The sequence below is a fragment of the Rhinatrema bivittatum genome, chromosome 2 (genome assembly GCF_901001135.1).
Source record: "Rhinatrema bivittatum chromosome 2, aRhiBiv1.1, whole genome shotgun sequence".
Classification (NCBI taxonomy): Eukaryota; Metazoa; Chordata; class Amphibia; order Gymnophiona; family Rhinatrematidae; genus Rhinatrema; species Rhinatrema bivittatum.
In genome coordinates, this window is record NC_042616.1 from 248,718,893 (window position 1) to 248,733,896 (window position 15,004).

The window sequence follows — 15,004 nt, forward strand, 5'->3', positions numbered from 1 at the left end:
TCAGCTTAGCTGGCGGCAGCAGCAGCAGCAAGTTTATCCACCAGTGGAGGAAGGCACAGTGAGGAGATACAAACCCAGCTGAGAAAGGCTTTTAAGGAACAGCTGGACAGTCTCCCATAATTCTGTGGCAGCAGACAAATGCGATGGGAAGAGCCCAATTGCCATGGAATTGGGGATAACTGGGGGTTTTAAAAAGAAGGTAGAGTAGGTAAATTATGCATATTGTGAAGGTTAAACCACTATTTGAACTGGAATATTTTTGTACTAATCTACGTTTTAATTTTTTCAGTGATAGATTACTGTAAGTCTCTTTTATTGGGTCATCCAGCCTGTTCACTAAAATCCTTATAGTTACTTCAAAATGCAGCCACGTGTATATTAACAGGGACCCCCGAGAAGGGATCATATTACATCCGTGTTGTGTTCACTACATTGGCTGCCTATTCAGAATAGGATTCAATACAAAGTATTGGTGTTGATCCATAAATTGCTCAATAATGTTTCTTTATCTTGGATTTCATTAGTGCTACACATCTATTTCTGAGATCTATGAATAAAGATCTACTAGACATTCCCTCACCTAAGATGGCATGCCTAGAGAAAACACGAGTTAGGATGCTGTTTGTAGGTGGGCTAGTATTGTGGAATCTCTTGCCTGAACATGTGTGCCTGTTAACTGCTGTGAAAGATTTCAGAAAAGCTGTTAAGTCCTGACTATTTAGTTCCGTATCTGATTTGGGCATTTTAAATTCAATTTAAAAAGCCTAACGTGCACATTACTTAGGGCAGTGGTCCCCAAGCCTGTCTTGGGGGCCCACCAGCCAGTCGGGTTTTCAGGATATCCACACTGAATATGCATGAGAGAAAATTTGCATGCACGGCCTCCATAACATGCAAATTTTCTCTCATGCATATTCATTATGGATATCCTGAAAACCCAACTGGCTGGTGGGCCCCCAGGACAGGTTTGGGGACCACTGACTTAGGGGATGTGTAAATATGTTTGGCTCACGTATATCGAGCAGATTTTAAAAGCCACCCGGATACGCATGTCAATGCCGCTGAGCTTACATCTTGGAGCTTCTCTAAAAGGGGTGGGACGTAAGCATGGTCTTGGCTGGGCATGGACAGCACATGGGCAATTTGGGGCTCTAACCGGAAATTTGCATGTGAATACTTATGCTAACCGATGTGCGCTGAGGTCCCCTGCTGCGTAACTTTACTTCTGCTATGGATGACGTGTAAGTAAAAACTAAACAATAACGAGCCATTTCGGAGGGGTGTAAAGGTTCTGGGGTAACTGGGTGGTATACAGGCTATCAAACCAGGGGCGTTTGGAGGAACCAGCTGGTAACTGGGTGAACTGGGGAGGAACTGGTAAAGCAGGCAATGGCATTGGTGTGCATCCCTTTTAAAATTTCCCAACTTAACGCAAAAGAAGCAGGATTTGCGTGCTCTGGCATACGCCCACTTAAAATGCAGCACACACATGTGCAAAGCCAGGCTATTTTATAACATTCACGCATATACGCGTGTATGTTATAAAACAGCCATGTCCATGGGTGTGGGCCGACAAACATGTGCACATGTGCGCCTGTGCACCCAATTTGAAAGTTACCGTCTTAATGTTTCCAATATATTCTATAGATTGATAATTTGTGAAATAGTTTGTTTTATGTTTATTTAATAGATTTTATGTATTATTTGTATTATGTTATATTGGTTATGTGCCATATGTGATCTGTGATAATTATGTATGTTTACTATAACCCATCACAAACCATGGAGTGAGTAGGATATTAATATTTTTAAATAAAATAAATAAACTTAATAGAAGGCACATGGAAAAGAGTATTTCAGAAGTGCATATCATGTTTACCAGTATTCTAAGTATAACAACAATAAAATATTTTTTTCTGTTTTTATTTGTGATATAACATGGCATTCTTCTTTTTGTTGTGTTTTCCAGAGTACAATGTCAAAGAATGCGTACTAGTTGGGAGAAAAGATTATGCGACAGATGAACACGTGATCTTGGAGCAATGAGCACACTAATGTATCTGGTACGGTGTAGCAGCTGGTGTTGTGAATCAGGCCGTCACCAATCAAAAACGGCTACTTCACAACACCAGGGTCGCACTCTACCACTATCAACAGGCTCCTGCGCATTCCTGCAACAAAGGAACAAGATACGATGTCACAAAAACTGATTGAACACCCCCTTAGCAAGTAAGAAGTAAAAGGAAGATAGCCTTATTAAACATCCACAAATTCAACTGTCTAGGTCAGGCTATTTCCCATGTAACCCTTAAATTTGGAATCTTGAAAATAGAATTAAGTAAGATTCAGTTTAAAGTAAACGATGTCATCTTATTTTTTTCATATATAAAAGGTCACATTTGTTGTTTTGTCAGTGTAATCCCTCATTTTCTTATAATATTAATCATGCATTGCAGGTGTGTGCGCAATTCCCAAGGTGCGAATACAAGAGGATTCCATGAGTTAAAAATATCGCAGATGAACCACTCAAGTTTACAGTTGAACAATTTGTCATTTTAGCTCTAAGTTACAATCAACTAATCCCGTATCTATGGGCATAAGATTTAGACCTCTAGGGGTAGGATAATATATTGATAAACCAAAGCTACCACCGCAGCAGTACCTTCTTCATAAAACAGACTTAAGTAAACTGCCTGGTGCAATGTCAAAGGTTCCCTACATTTTTTTTTGCATTATTTTTTCCTGGCATCTGCAACTTTTTCAAAGTTTCCTTTAGAAAGATTCCCGCTTAATGACTTTATCTTCAGCAAAAGTCCTTAAAAATCTCAACTATAACTCCAGAAGCCCTCCATAGGTGTGAAGGCATCACTTGTGAGCCCTACTATATAATATTATTGCAGACTTCATTTTCTTTTTTTTTTCATTGTTTGAAGAATGTTTCTTCCACTACCCTGGTCGTCCAGGGTTGGAGATGCTACGGAGGCAGCATTCACAGCCCAGGGGGGATGGGGTGGGGGGGGGGAATGAACATTGCCTAAGAGTGACACCTCGTGGCTGGATTCATGGCCCAGGACTGCAGGGTTCCAGAAGGAACCTTGGTGCATGCCCCCCCTGCCCCAGGACTATCGCTGCAATGGCTGGATTAAACATAAATTGGAAGGGGTTATAAAACAAGAGGGAAAATTCCCAAGTAGTTGCAAGTAAAGGCTGGCTCTGGTTTTTATTTCTAGTTCAAAGGAACAGCAGAAAACTGCTGGGTCCAAAAAGAAAATTGAGATGTACCAAAATTACCACTAGATTCATCAAAATGCTACAATATCACACCTTACGCCCCCAATAAGGAAAAGGGGTGTGTTTAATGTAATGTTTACAGTTACTGCACCATATGGTAAACTTTTTGTGCCCCATGATACTTCCTATTTTGCATCTCATGGAGAGAGAAAGAAAGAGAGAGAGAGAGAGAATCTATAAGGGCCTCATAGTAGTAAATTATTTATATCTCTATAGAAGGGGCTGCTAATAGCTCGAGGTTAGGTGGTGGTTTAGGGCTTAGGGGCCAGTTTTCATGCATAGGGAAACGAACGAACATAGTCAGATGAACGAACATAGTGAGACGTACGAACAGCACAGTAGACCTCAGTGAAGATTTGACATCATTTGGAGTCAGGAAAGTCTCACAAAGATGAGATTTCTACTAGCTTGATGGACTCTATAACAGGGTACCATCAAGCTAGGACGAGAAAGCATAGTACAAAATTTCAACTTTGTGAGACTTTCCTCACTCCAAATGACGTCAAATCTTCACTGAGGTGTACTGTGCTGTTCGTACGTCTCACTATGCATGAAAACTGGCCCCTAAACCACCACCAACACCTCACCTCGAGCTATTAGCTGCCCCTCCTATAGGCATATAAATAGTTGCTTACTGTGAAGGCCTTATAGATAGTCTCTCTCTCTCAGCGTTTGTCTGTCTCTCTCTCTTACCCAAAAATGGCCAAAAATTTATTGTAAATTGTGTTATGGCTATTTCTGGCATATCGCCCAGCTTAACACCAGGAAAAAAGGTGTAGTTAAAACCATGTGATAGCATGCGTTATGCCAGTGATGGCGAACTCCAGTCCTCGAGTGCCACAAACAGGCCAGGTTTTCAGGATATTCACAATGAATATGCATGAGAGAGATTTGCATATAATGGAGGCAGTGCATGCAAATCTCTCTCATGCATATTCATTGTGGATATCCTGAAAACTTGGCCTGTTTGTGGCACTCGAAGACTGGAGTTCGCCATCACTGCATTATGCTATATTGCCCCTCGTTTTCATAAATCCCACCCAAACTCCTCCCTAATCCCGCCCCTTCCCAAAATTTGCATTTGCGCCATGCACTATTGCTATTATCGCATGCATTAACGCCATAACGCATTTTGATGAATGACCCTGTTAACAGATATTTTGGGACTTAAAACCAAACTTAAAACCAGAGCCTATTAAAACACAGCCCCTATTCTTTATACCCTACCTTCATGCCAGCCTAAAAGAATCCATAATAAGGATTCTATTTGGACAGTAGATATAAAAACACTTCCCAGCACTTGTGGTTCCTATCCAAATGAATGATTTCCAGAAACTGGTGAATCATCCTGAGAGAAATGTACAGAATAATGTCTCTGAAAAAAGCCAGCAGGGATATGCATGTTTTTTACATTTTTGTTTTAGTATGCAATAAACTGAGTTACTAATACATTTTAGTGTGCACTCACTCGATATATGTACTAATTTGATTTAGTGCACACTAAAACAAAAACAAACTAAATAAAAATAAAACAAAAGGATAATCAAAATTAATATTTTCTGGCTGCAAATCCCTTAAAGCCGGGATTTTACTTTCATATAAATTTGCAATTGATTTTCCTGTAGTTTCAGCTTAAATGGGAGATCATTCCAGAGCTTTGGCACCAAATTAAACTATTTCCAGGATGGAATGTGCAGGTTTCTAAGACCTTGAAAGTTTTTTCCATTGTAATTCTGTAATCACAGTTACCAGCTGTTTTTGCCATATTACTGCTTAACATGTAACTTATTGAAATATTTAATAATAAATCTATTAATATTAGAAATACAATGTTGCTTCTTCGAAGTGGTACCTTTATCAAAACATCTCATGGTGGCAGATTCTGTACTAATAAACAAGTCATTTTCCTAGAGATGCAGCCACTCCAAGCATGGGATAAATACAGGAGATCTCTGAGGGATTGATGGGAATTATAAGGGCTAGATAAATTAGATGGATGGGCATTTGATCTTTTTCTGCCTTCATATTTCTATTTTTTTTAATTATTTTAGATCAGCATGAATAAATGCTCTGCTTAAATGTAGCTCTTCTCCTTTGCTTCTCATTATAATATCGAGGATGATGGTGAAGCTGTAAGAGATTAATGTAATGTAGAATATAAAAGACAAATTTTAAATGTCCGGCGTGCGCCAAAACTGGGAGATATGTGCACAAGTTGGGTCAATGCACACTGAGCAGATTTTAAAAGCTGTCTATGCAATATCTCCCGAAACGTACACAAATGAAAAGTTCCAAAAAAGGTTTGGGGCTTGGCTATGGGCTGGGCGGGGCATGGGCGTTCCTGAATTTCAGCTTGAAATTAGCGTATAAATACTTATGCACACAAGGATGCACCGGGGTCCCCGTCACATAACTTTCCTTCTGCTATGGAGAATGTGCTGCCTGGACCGTGTAAGTGGGGAGATTTTAGTAGACATGCACGCCCATGCAATTACCAATTAAATCAATTCGTTCCCCGTTTGCTGAGTAAAGGGATCAGACTTCATAACCCCCCCCCTCCTCTGTTAATTAGTCCCCCTTTTATCCTGTCAGCCCAGCCCTTAAATCCACATTCACCTCTTTAGTTTTTTTTTGTTTTCTGACTTACATGCCATCCATAGAAGAAGTAAAGTAAGGGACCACGGTGCGTGCTTATGCGCATATTTACGCGCTGGATTCATTGAGAAATCCTGCAACGCCCGTTCCCTGCTCTGACCATGCCCATGTCTCGCCCCTTTTTCGTCAAAAACATTTTTGCTCGTGTACCCGGAAAAACGTGCGCATGCACGTGCTTTTTAAAAATATGCGTGGTGCACGCTGGCCTGGCTGCTCCCGGCTTTTCCGCGTGCAGGGCTTTTAAAATTCACCCATTATTATATACAATCAGTTCTTCATCATACAAGTGAATGTATTCAGGCCGTATTACAAACTTCCTTCATACCTCATATATGGAGGCTCAGCTTACAGTCAGTTTGTCAAGTAACTTCTCAGTCAGGTAGCACGCGACAAGGCAAATTGTACAGGGGCTGGAGCTGCACATTAGAAATAGAACAAATACAAAATAAATATAAATCCACCCTTAACCTTTTGGCTGAGGGGATGCCTGGTGGATGGTGCCTGGGTCCCTCCCCTTCCTTAGCTGCCACACATTGGGAGCAATGCAGGACTACTTTTGTCTCCTCCTGCTTTTACTGAAACCTGAGGAATCCTGTGGCTGCAACAGAAGGCAGATAAAATAAAGGAATATGTATTTAAACCCTTTTTAACTTCCTACAGATCCCATCTTTAACACCACATGTACAGATAAGGAGAGGAAGGGAATAGTAACACAAAAGAGTAGCAGATAGCAGGACTTGACAATGTTCATCATCACTGCCATTTGACTATGTTGCAACCAGGGACCATTGTTTGTCAAGCTAATCTGATCTGAGGTCAAAGTGGGTATATAATACCTATGTAGTAGGGTTGTGCTTTTCATTTTGTTTTGTTTTAGTGTGCATTAAATCAAAAACTGAAACAAAAGTGAAAGCAAACAAAGAAGAAAATTCTTTGGCTGCACACCCCTAGCATGTAATAATGAGTCTCTTATACAGATGGATTTTGAAAGCAGTTTGACATTTTTCTCATGACCTTCACAATCCATTTGTAAAATAGTATCATATGGAAAACAATTAATTTGACTGTCCATTACTTCGGCTGTGAATGAACTGTACAAAAGTCGGGACAAATAAACCTTACAGGATGCTATAAAATGTAATTTGTGCTTGAGTTCTCTATTTTTTGCATTACCTTTTGTAATAGAAAAGTACTGTATGTATTTCTACCTACTTTTTTTTGTATTCTTACCCCATCATAAATGTATTCTGGCTGTTTTGTTTTTATAATTTAGATACGATAAAGCAATTTCTGAGGCATAACATTTTCATGCTCATCCTCTCTTCTTTATGATTTCTAGCACTAAAACCAAGATATAGAATGAAGATTTAAAGCTTAAAGTACTGAAATTTAAACAGCTGATTGATTTTTCAAATGTTAGAGCTTTGTTCCCCTCTATGTTCTTTTGTTAAAAGTACAATGTTTGGTTTCTACAAGACTGAGGATATTGTGCTGTGCATAAAGACAAAATATCTTCATAAGATGAGAAATGGTGGAAGTTTTCCAGTGTTTTAAAGTTGGATTTCCTGCATTATGACGTTTGATCCAGCAAATATGTATGGATTATGGTGCTGATGTGTTTGTGCTGTTCTCTGACACTAATAAAGATGTGCAGATCAATAAAAAAAGACGGGGAAGGGGGGATTTTTATGGCTATCGGGGGGGGGGGGGGGGGGGGGGGGAGGCTGCCACCACACGCTTACTGTCAACTTTATTTTTCTTTTCGGGGAGTCGGGCTGCCTCAGCCAGCGGCCTCAGGTTGAAATGGAGGTCAGTAATGACCCTCCACCCAACCTCTCCATTTGGTCATGTTTTTATCTTTTGTTTCCTGCCACATTAAATGTGTAGCAGGAGCCTCAGGACCCACATTAGGGTCCCAGACCTCCTGCCACACATCTAGTGCATGCCAGGGAGGTGGTGTTATTTTATCGCAGCTGACCACCTTCTCGGTCGCTGCGATAAAATATTCGCATAGAATTGCCTAGTAATGACCTTCTCTGCATGCGCTTACATTATTCATGCATGCAAATTGCATGCAAAGAAGGTCATAATAGGGGAAGGTATCTGGGTGGGGTCATGCAAAACATCACACGATATAATGCGCAATAGAGCCTATTATTGCGCCATAAAGCCCTAAAGCAATTTGATGAATAATCCTGTAAGTTAGGCACCTAGTGCTGTGAACCAGTGCTAAACTCCTAACTTTATTTCCCAGCCCTCACTCTGCCCCTATAGCCACTCACTTATTAGGCTCCTAAATTAAAAAATCCAGTGAAACTTGGAGCCTAAATTTAGGAATTCAATTCTAGTAAATTTTCAAAAGGAGAAATTTAGAAGCCTAACTCAAAAAGTTAAGAGTATAAACCCTTTGAAAATTGGCCCCTAAAACTGCAGAATTTGGCATAAGAGAATATAGTTGCTCTATCTAGTTAAGAGTGATTTTGCATGATTTATTCCAAAAGGAACAAAAATCCACTAGTTGCTATAACAACTATCATGTGACATGTTGCTCAGTCTGAGGAACAGAACATGTTCTTTCAAATGAATAATAATGTTACATGAACTTTTGTACTTTAATGCAATGCTTAGGAAGATAAATCTATTTTGTGTAACCCTGGCATTTGGTTCCATAGTTTAAATACTCAATTTTAGAACTTTAATAAAAAATGAATTAATTATTGTACTTTAGTTATAATTGCCAAAAGGTAACACAATAGAAGAAGATTGTTGGGTATCAATGGAAAGTGAGGGTAGGGGAAACTGGATGGTCCAGTATATTGGCCCAGGATTACAGATGTTTCACCTTTGGACCTCTTGTTCAAATCTGGCTCAGATATTTAGTACACAGAAGTCATTAGCCCACCAGTTTTTATGTGGAATGAGTTGGGTGTTCCAGTTTGGTTCCCAGTAGACAAGCATTCATATCACGTTAAGCAAATCATGATTGGCCACTCTTTTTGCCAATTTCGGTAAACAGGCCAAGACTCATCCTCTTACCCTAGAGCAGTGAGGAGAAGCTTGCACTGCTGCTGTTCATGTTATTTCTCTTCGGTGGATATAAGTACGATTTTGGTATCCACTGCTATCAATCAGCACCTCTTGTGAACACTAATATCATACAAAAAAATAAATAAAATAAAATAAAACAAAAATACAAAAGGGAAAAAGAGGAAAGAGAACTTTGTGACAGCTTGGAATCTGAAGTTCATAATGCTTCGATATTTAAAAAATATTAAACATTTCTGTCATCCAGGAAGGAAGATCCTACCTTAGGACCAGCGTGGTAACTCTGGGGCAGTGCTGTGCTCTGCCTTGTAGAAGGTCCTTGCTTTCAGACATGGCATAGATTCAGGACTGTTTTAGGATAAAGAGTATTTTAAAAAATAATTTTGGTAAAAACTGTGAATGCTGGAATGAATGGAGTAAGAAAGGCAATGAAGAAGACTTCCAGCGATGAGGCAGTGCTGAGCAGAATTCACTCCGACAAGTTCCTCAGGAGTCATCAAGTATCCCATCTAATCTGCTGGGTTTTTTTACATGCACCTAAGATAAATAGTAATAGGAAGATCTTAAGTACAGAGCATACTTGCTGGAATAAATTACTTGTAGATGAGCAGGCAAAAGAGAATTATGCCGGAGAAATCAGTCTTGCTGGAGGACAAAATAGCACTGGAGGCCTCTTCATCTGTAGAGACTGTCGGAGGCGCTGGTATGTGAGCTGACACAGGCAGTTTCAGCTGCCTTGAACAATCAGTTACAAAAGCTTCATCGATGGATGAATTACTCAAAAGTTTTTAAAATAATCAGCAGGCCTTTGCAGCACTTGATTTAAAATGGCCCAGCATGTGGAACGCTTGGGTATTGTGAAGGGTGCAATGAGCCGCCTGCATAAAAGCTACCAAGACCTGAAAAATAAAACGGATGACTTGGAGAACTGCAGCAAGCAAAACAATCTTCATATCTTTGGCATCCCGGAGACTCTGAAAGGTGAGGCTCTCATTCACTCTTGTGAAGGGTGACTGCTAGATAATCTTGGTGTTTCAGGGCCCGACTGCCAAAGTTTAGTTGGCCCATCACTTAGGGCCTGCAACAAGTGCCACACAAAGATCTCAGCAGGTGATAGCTGTTGAGGTGGACTGATGTGAGTTCAGAGCGAATTCGGCCCATGGGAGCAATTCTGACCAGTCACTTTGTCTGGAGTTGACATTAGCGTGGATGAATTGTTTTAAAGTGCGGTTCGTTCTCTCCATTTGTCCGTTGGCTTGCGGGTGGTAAGCTGATGTAAGATCTAATGAGATATCAAATTTCTTACATAGCGATCGCCAGAACTTAGTGGTAAACTGGACTCCTCTATCTGAAAGGATATGCGTAGGCATGCCATGTAGATTGAAGATGTGCTTGATGAAGAGCCTTGCTAGCTCTGGAGCAGATAGTAAGCTGGGCAGTGCCACAAAATGTGCCATTTTAGAGAAGCGGTCAATGGTGACCCAGATGGTGTTGTTTCCTTTGGATAATGGCAAATCAAAGACAAAGTCCGTTGCAATGTGTTCACTTGGAGTGGGCAATGGTTGTAGGAGTCCCCAGGGACAGCTGGCTGGAGGTTTCTGTCTTGCGCATGTAGGACATGACTCTCCAAAGGCCCGTACTTCTTCCTTCATAGAAGGCCACCAGTAATACATCTGTAAGGTGATGAGGGTTCTAGACTGTCCAGGGTGACCGGCAAGTAGAGAATCATGGGCCCATCTGAGGATCTTCTTCCAAAGAGCGAGATGTACCACAGTCTTCCCGGTTGGAACCGTGTGGTAACTGCCAGAAGCACCTTTGTAGGTGCTAATATCTTAATGCTAGATCAGAAGTTGCCTTTTATAAGTCCGATGAATTCATTCCTTTAAGTGAAATGCCAGATACAAAACTCAAGTCTGATTAAATTTATTTTTTCATATCAACGATCGACCTCAGCTATTAGGATATCCTAAACAATGTGAATTATGTAAGTGTTACTCTGCAGATAAAAGTGAGTCTTCATCAGCTGATTTGCAAAGTTCTCTTTTTCCTTCTTTCCTGGAAATGTAGGTATTTCCATCTTTTCATGAGTAGCATACACAAAAGTCTTTTATTTCACACTTGTGCATTTCTTATAAAGCATTTGGTTTGTTTGACTCAAGCTTTTGGCTTGCACAGCTTGATTGGTGCAATCAACTTGATCAAGAATCTTTATTCCATACTGCTAATATGCACATAAATTAATGATCAACACCCTGTAAAAGGAGACTTTGCATCATTGTGATTGATTCTGCATTTGTTGATATTGTTCTGTTTACCATATTATGGAGGACTTCACTCACGTCAGTGATTTGTAAGTGAATGCTTTGATGGCTTGTGGTTTTTATGTCTACTTTGTATCTGTGTAGCTTTTCAGTGAAAATTTTAAAGTAGTCATTAAGAGTTGATGGCGGTTAGTAGAGCTAATAGTGGAACATTGCCTCTATTGTTTGCAAATTTATCTCATATACATTTATTGTGGATATTCTGAAAACAAGACCTATTTGTGGCACTCGAGGACCAGAGTTGTCTACCCCTGGTTTATAAAGAGGGAAGGTGGACAGAATAAATATATGGTGAAGCCTAATTACCCTAGGTGTTAAATAAATGGAGAGCCCTAATTACCCCTTGGGGTAAATAAGTGATGAAGCCTAAATATCTCCATTGGATATCCTGAAAACCAGACATGATTGTGGCTCTTGAGGACCAGAGTTGGCCACCCTTGCTCTAAATCTCTACACTTCATCTTCAAGTGCTGCTTTGTACCAAAACTATGGAATAAAATTTCACAAAAGCTATGCATGGAAATGTCTTATCTCAGTTGCTGCAAGAAATGCAAAGATTGGACATTCAGCCAGGCATTTTCTTAGATTCTCTAATAGTAACTTCTCTTCTCATTACTTCTTTGTTAAACCCCATGGTTGTAAATTGGGGCCTATCCCTAGGTTTACCTATATACTTAGGTTTAACCGATTCCCATCTATATTCAATTATTGTAAATGTTAAGCTCCTTATTTCTTCCTGTATTATTCGATAACTCACTTTTTGGACCTCAATTGTAAATTCTGAGTCTCCTTTGACCTTGTATTAATTTATTGCCTTCCCCTTAGACACTTAGAAGATTCCTTCCCCCATCAACTTGCCATTTCTCTGACTGCATCCATTGATAATTGGGGTCTTGCTTACTTTTTGCCTATGTTACTGATACTTTATTCTCCCACTAGGCTCTGTAAATGGCCCTCTTCTTGTACCCAATGTGTCTCATACTAAGAACATAAGAACATGCCATACTGGGTCAGACCAAGGGTCCATCAAGCCCAGCATCCTGTTTCCAACAGTGGCCAATCCAGGCCATAAGAACCTGGCAAGTACCCAAAAACTAAGTCTATTCCATGTTACCGTTGCTAATGGCAGTGGCTATTCTCTAAGTGAACTTAGAGAATAGCCTCCAAGAACTTATCCAATCCTTTTTTAAACACATAACTGCACTAACCACATCCTCTGGCAACAAATTCCAGAGTTTAATTGTGCGTTGAGTAAAAAAGAACTTTCTCCAATTAGTTTTAAATGTGCCCCATGCTAATTTCATGGAGTGTCCCCTAGTCTTTCTACTATCCGAAAGAGTAAATAACCGATTCACATTTACCCGTTCTAGACCTCTCATGATTTTAAACACCTCTCTCATATCCCCCCTCAGCCGTCTCTTCTCCAAGCTGAAAAGTCCTAACCTCTTTAGTCTTTCCTCATAGGGGAGCTGTTCCATGCCCCTTATCATTTTGGTAGCCCTTCTCTGTACCTTCTCCATCACAATTATATCTTTTTTTGAGATATGGCGACCAGAATTGTACACAGTATTCTAGGTGCGGTCTCACCATGGAGCGATACAGAGGCATTATGACATTTTCCGTTTTATTCACCATTCCCTTTCTAATAATTCCCAACATTCTGTTTGCTTTTTTGACTGCCGCAGCACACTGAACCGACGATTTCAATGTGTTATTCACTATGACACCTAGATCTCTTTCTTGGGTTGTAGCACCTAATATGGAACCCAACATTGTGTAATTATAGCATGGGTTATTTTTCCCTATATGCATCACCTTGCACTTATCCACATTAAATGTCATCTGCCATTTGGATGCCCAATTTTCCAGTCTCACAAGGTCTTCCTGCAATTCATCACAATCTGCTTGTGATTTAACTACTCTGAACAATTTTGTGTCATCTGCAAATTTGATTATCTCACTCATCGTATTTCTTTCCAGATCATTTATAAATATATTGAAAAGTAAGGGTCCCAATACAGATCCCTGAGGCACTCCACTGTCCACTCCCTTCCACTGAGAAAATTGTCCATTTAATCCTACTCTCTGTTTCCTGTCTTTTAACCAGTTTGTAATCCTCGAAAGGACATCGCCACCTATCCCATGACTTTTTATTTTTCCTAGAAGCCTCTCATGAGGAACTTTGTCAAACGCCTTCTGAAAATCCAAGTATACTATATCTACTGGTTCACCTTTATCCACATGTTTATTAACTCCTTCAAAAAAGTGAAGCAGATTTGTGAGGCAAGACTTGCCCTGGGTAAAGCCATGCTGACTTTGTTCCATTAAACCATGTCTTTCTATATGTTCTGTGATTTTGATGTTTAGAACACTTTCCACTATTTTTCCTGGCACTGAAGTCAGGCTAACCGGTCTGTAGTTTCCCGGATTGCCCCTGGAGCCCTTTTTAGATATTGGGGTTACATTTGCTTATCCTCCAGTCTTCAGGTACAATGGATGATTTTAATGATAAGTTACAAATGTTTACTAATAGGTGTATACCCCAGAGTTCTGAAGGATACCCCAGAGTCACCCATTCATTCACTATCTTAACAAACAAGTGTTAAAGGCAAACCACCATTATCCTTATTACCCACTAAAATGTCATAACTAACTCTTGCCTTTTAATTCTGCTATATAAAAGTGGTAATATGAGACCTGAAAAACTGTACATCTTTTCTTTTCAACCACAAAGACAAAATTATTATCTGTACAAGAGCACCTTCCCATTAATGGCAGAGGCAATGTTTTCCATTTGTCCAAAAGCATTTTAACACTTTCCTGAACTCTTTGAATATTTAAGGAACACATCACCTATATTCCTTCCAATTCTTATTACTAAATACTTCATATTATCTATAGCCCATTTTTTAGGGGAAGGTGCTTTGCCAATTCTCTTTTAATCTACTATCCATAGGGAGTGCTTCAGGTAAATCATAGTTAATTTTGAGTCCTGGAAAAGCACCTAAAGATTCTATCACTATAATAATAACCAATGATTGTTGAGGATTAGCTATATAAAAAAGCATATCATCAGCAAAGACACTTAATTTAAGTTCCTTTCCCTCTGTTTTGATATTTTCAACATTTATCAGACCTCTTAACTTGACTGCCAATGATTTTAAAGCAAGAATAAACAACAAGTGGGACAAAGGGCTACCTTGCCAAGTTCCTCTATACAAAACAAACCCCTGGATCAGTTTTCCATTATTTAGCAATCTCACATGGTGTTATTTTATAACAATTTAATCCAGTTTATAAATATGTCCCCAAGATTATACTTTGCCAAAACCCATGTTAAATATTCCCATGTTATGCTGTCAGATGTTTTTTCTACTTCTAGACTGACCTGTAGGATAGCCGAGCAAATCTTCACAAGCTGGAGCAGGAACTACGCTGACGCCAGCCTTTCTTCATGTAACTTAAACTATATTATTATGGGCAACAAATTTTCACAAAAGTCATGTTACAGAAATGAAATTAGGCAATTCTTATACATTTCCATGTGCTAAACACGAATGTGACTGTGAAAATGCAAAATTAGCTCTAGTTTTTTTGTAATATGCAATCATTTTTACCTCGAGGGCAGGCCTGCGCAATCGGCGCCGCAGACCCATTGGGGTAAGGCCTCTAAACTGCACACTTACCCTCGG

The 15,004-nt window shown here is 39.7% G+C and overlaps 1 long non-coding RNA gene across 1 annotated transcript; it reads right to left on the minus strand.

Annotated features, from left to right (window-relative positions):
• Nucleotides 1-1,937: 1,937 nt before the first annotated feature.
• Nucleotides 1,938-9,095, minus strand: LOC115084470. The gene is made up of 3 exons (XR_003854570.1): nucleotides 8,983-9,095; nucleotides 6,272-6,362; nucleotides 1,938-2,171 (listed from the first exon to the last, which is right to left on the minus strand). It is a non-coding gene; the product is annotated as an uncharacterized LOC115084470 (long non-coding RNA).
• Between the last annotated feature and the right edge of the window lie 5,909 nt (nucleotides 9,096-15,004).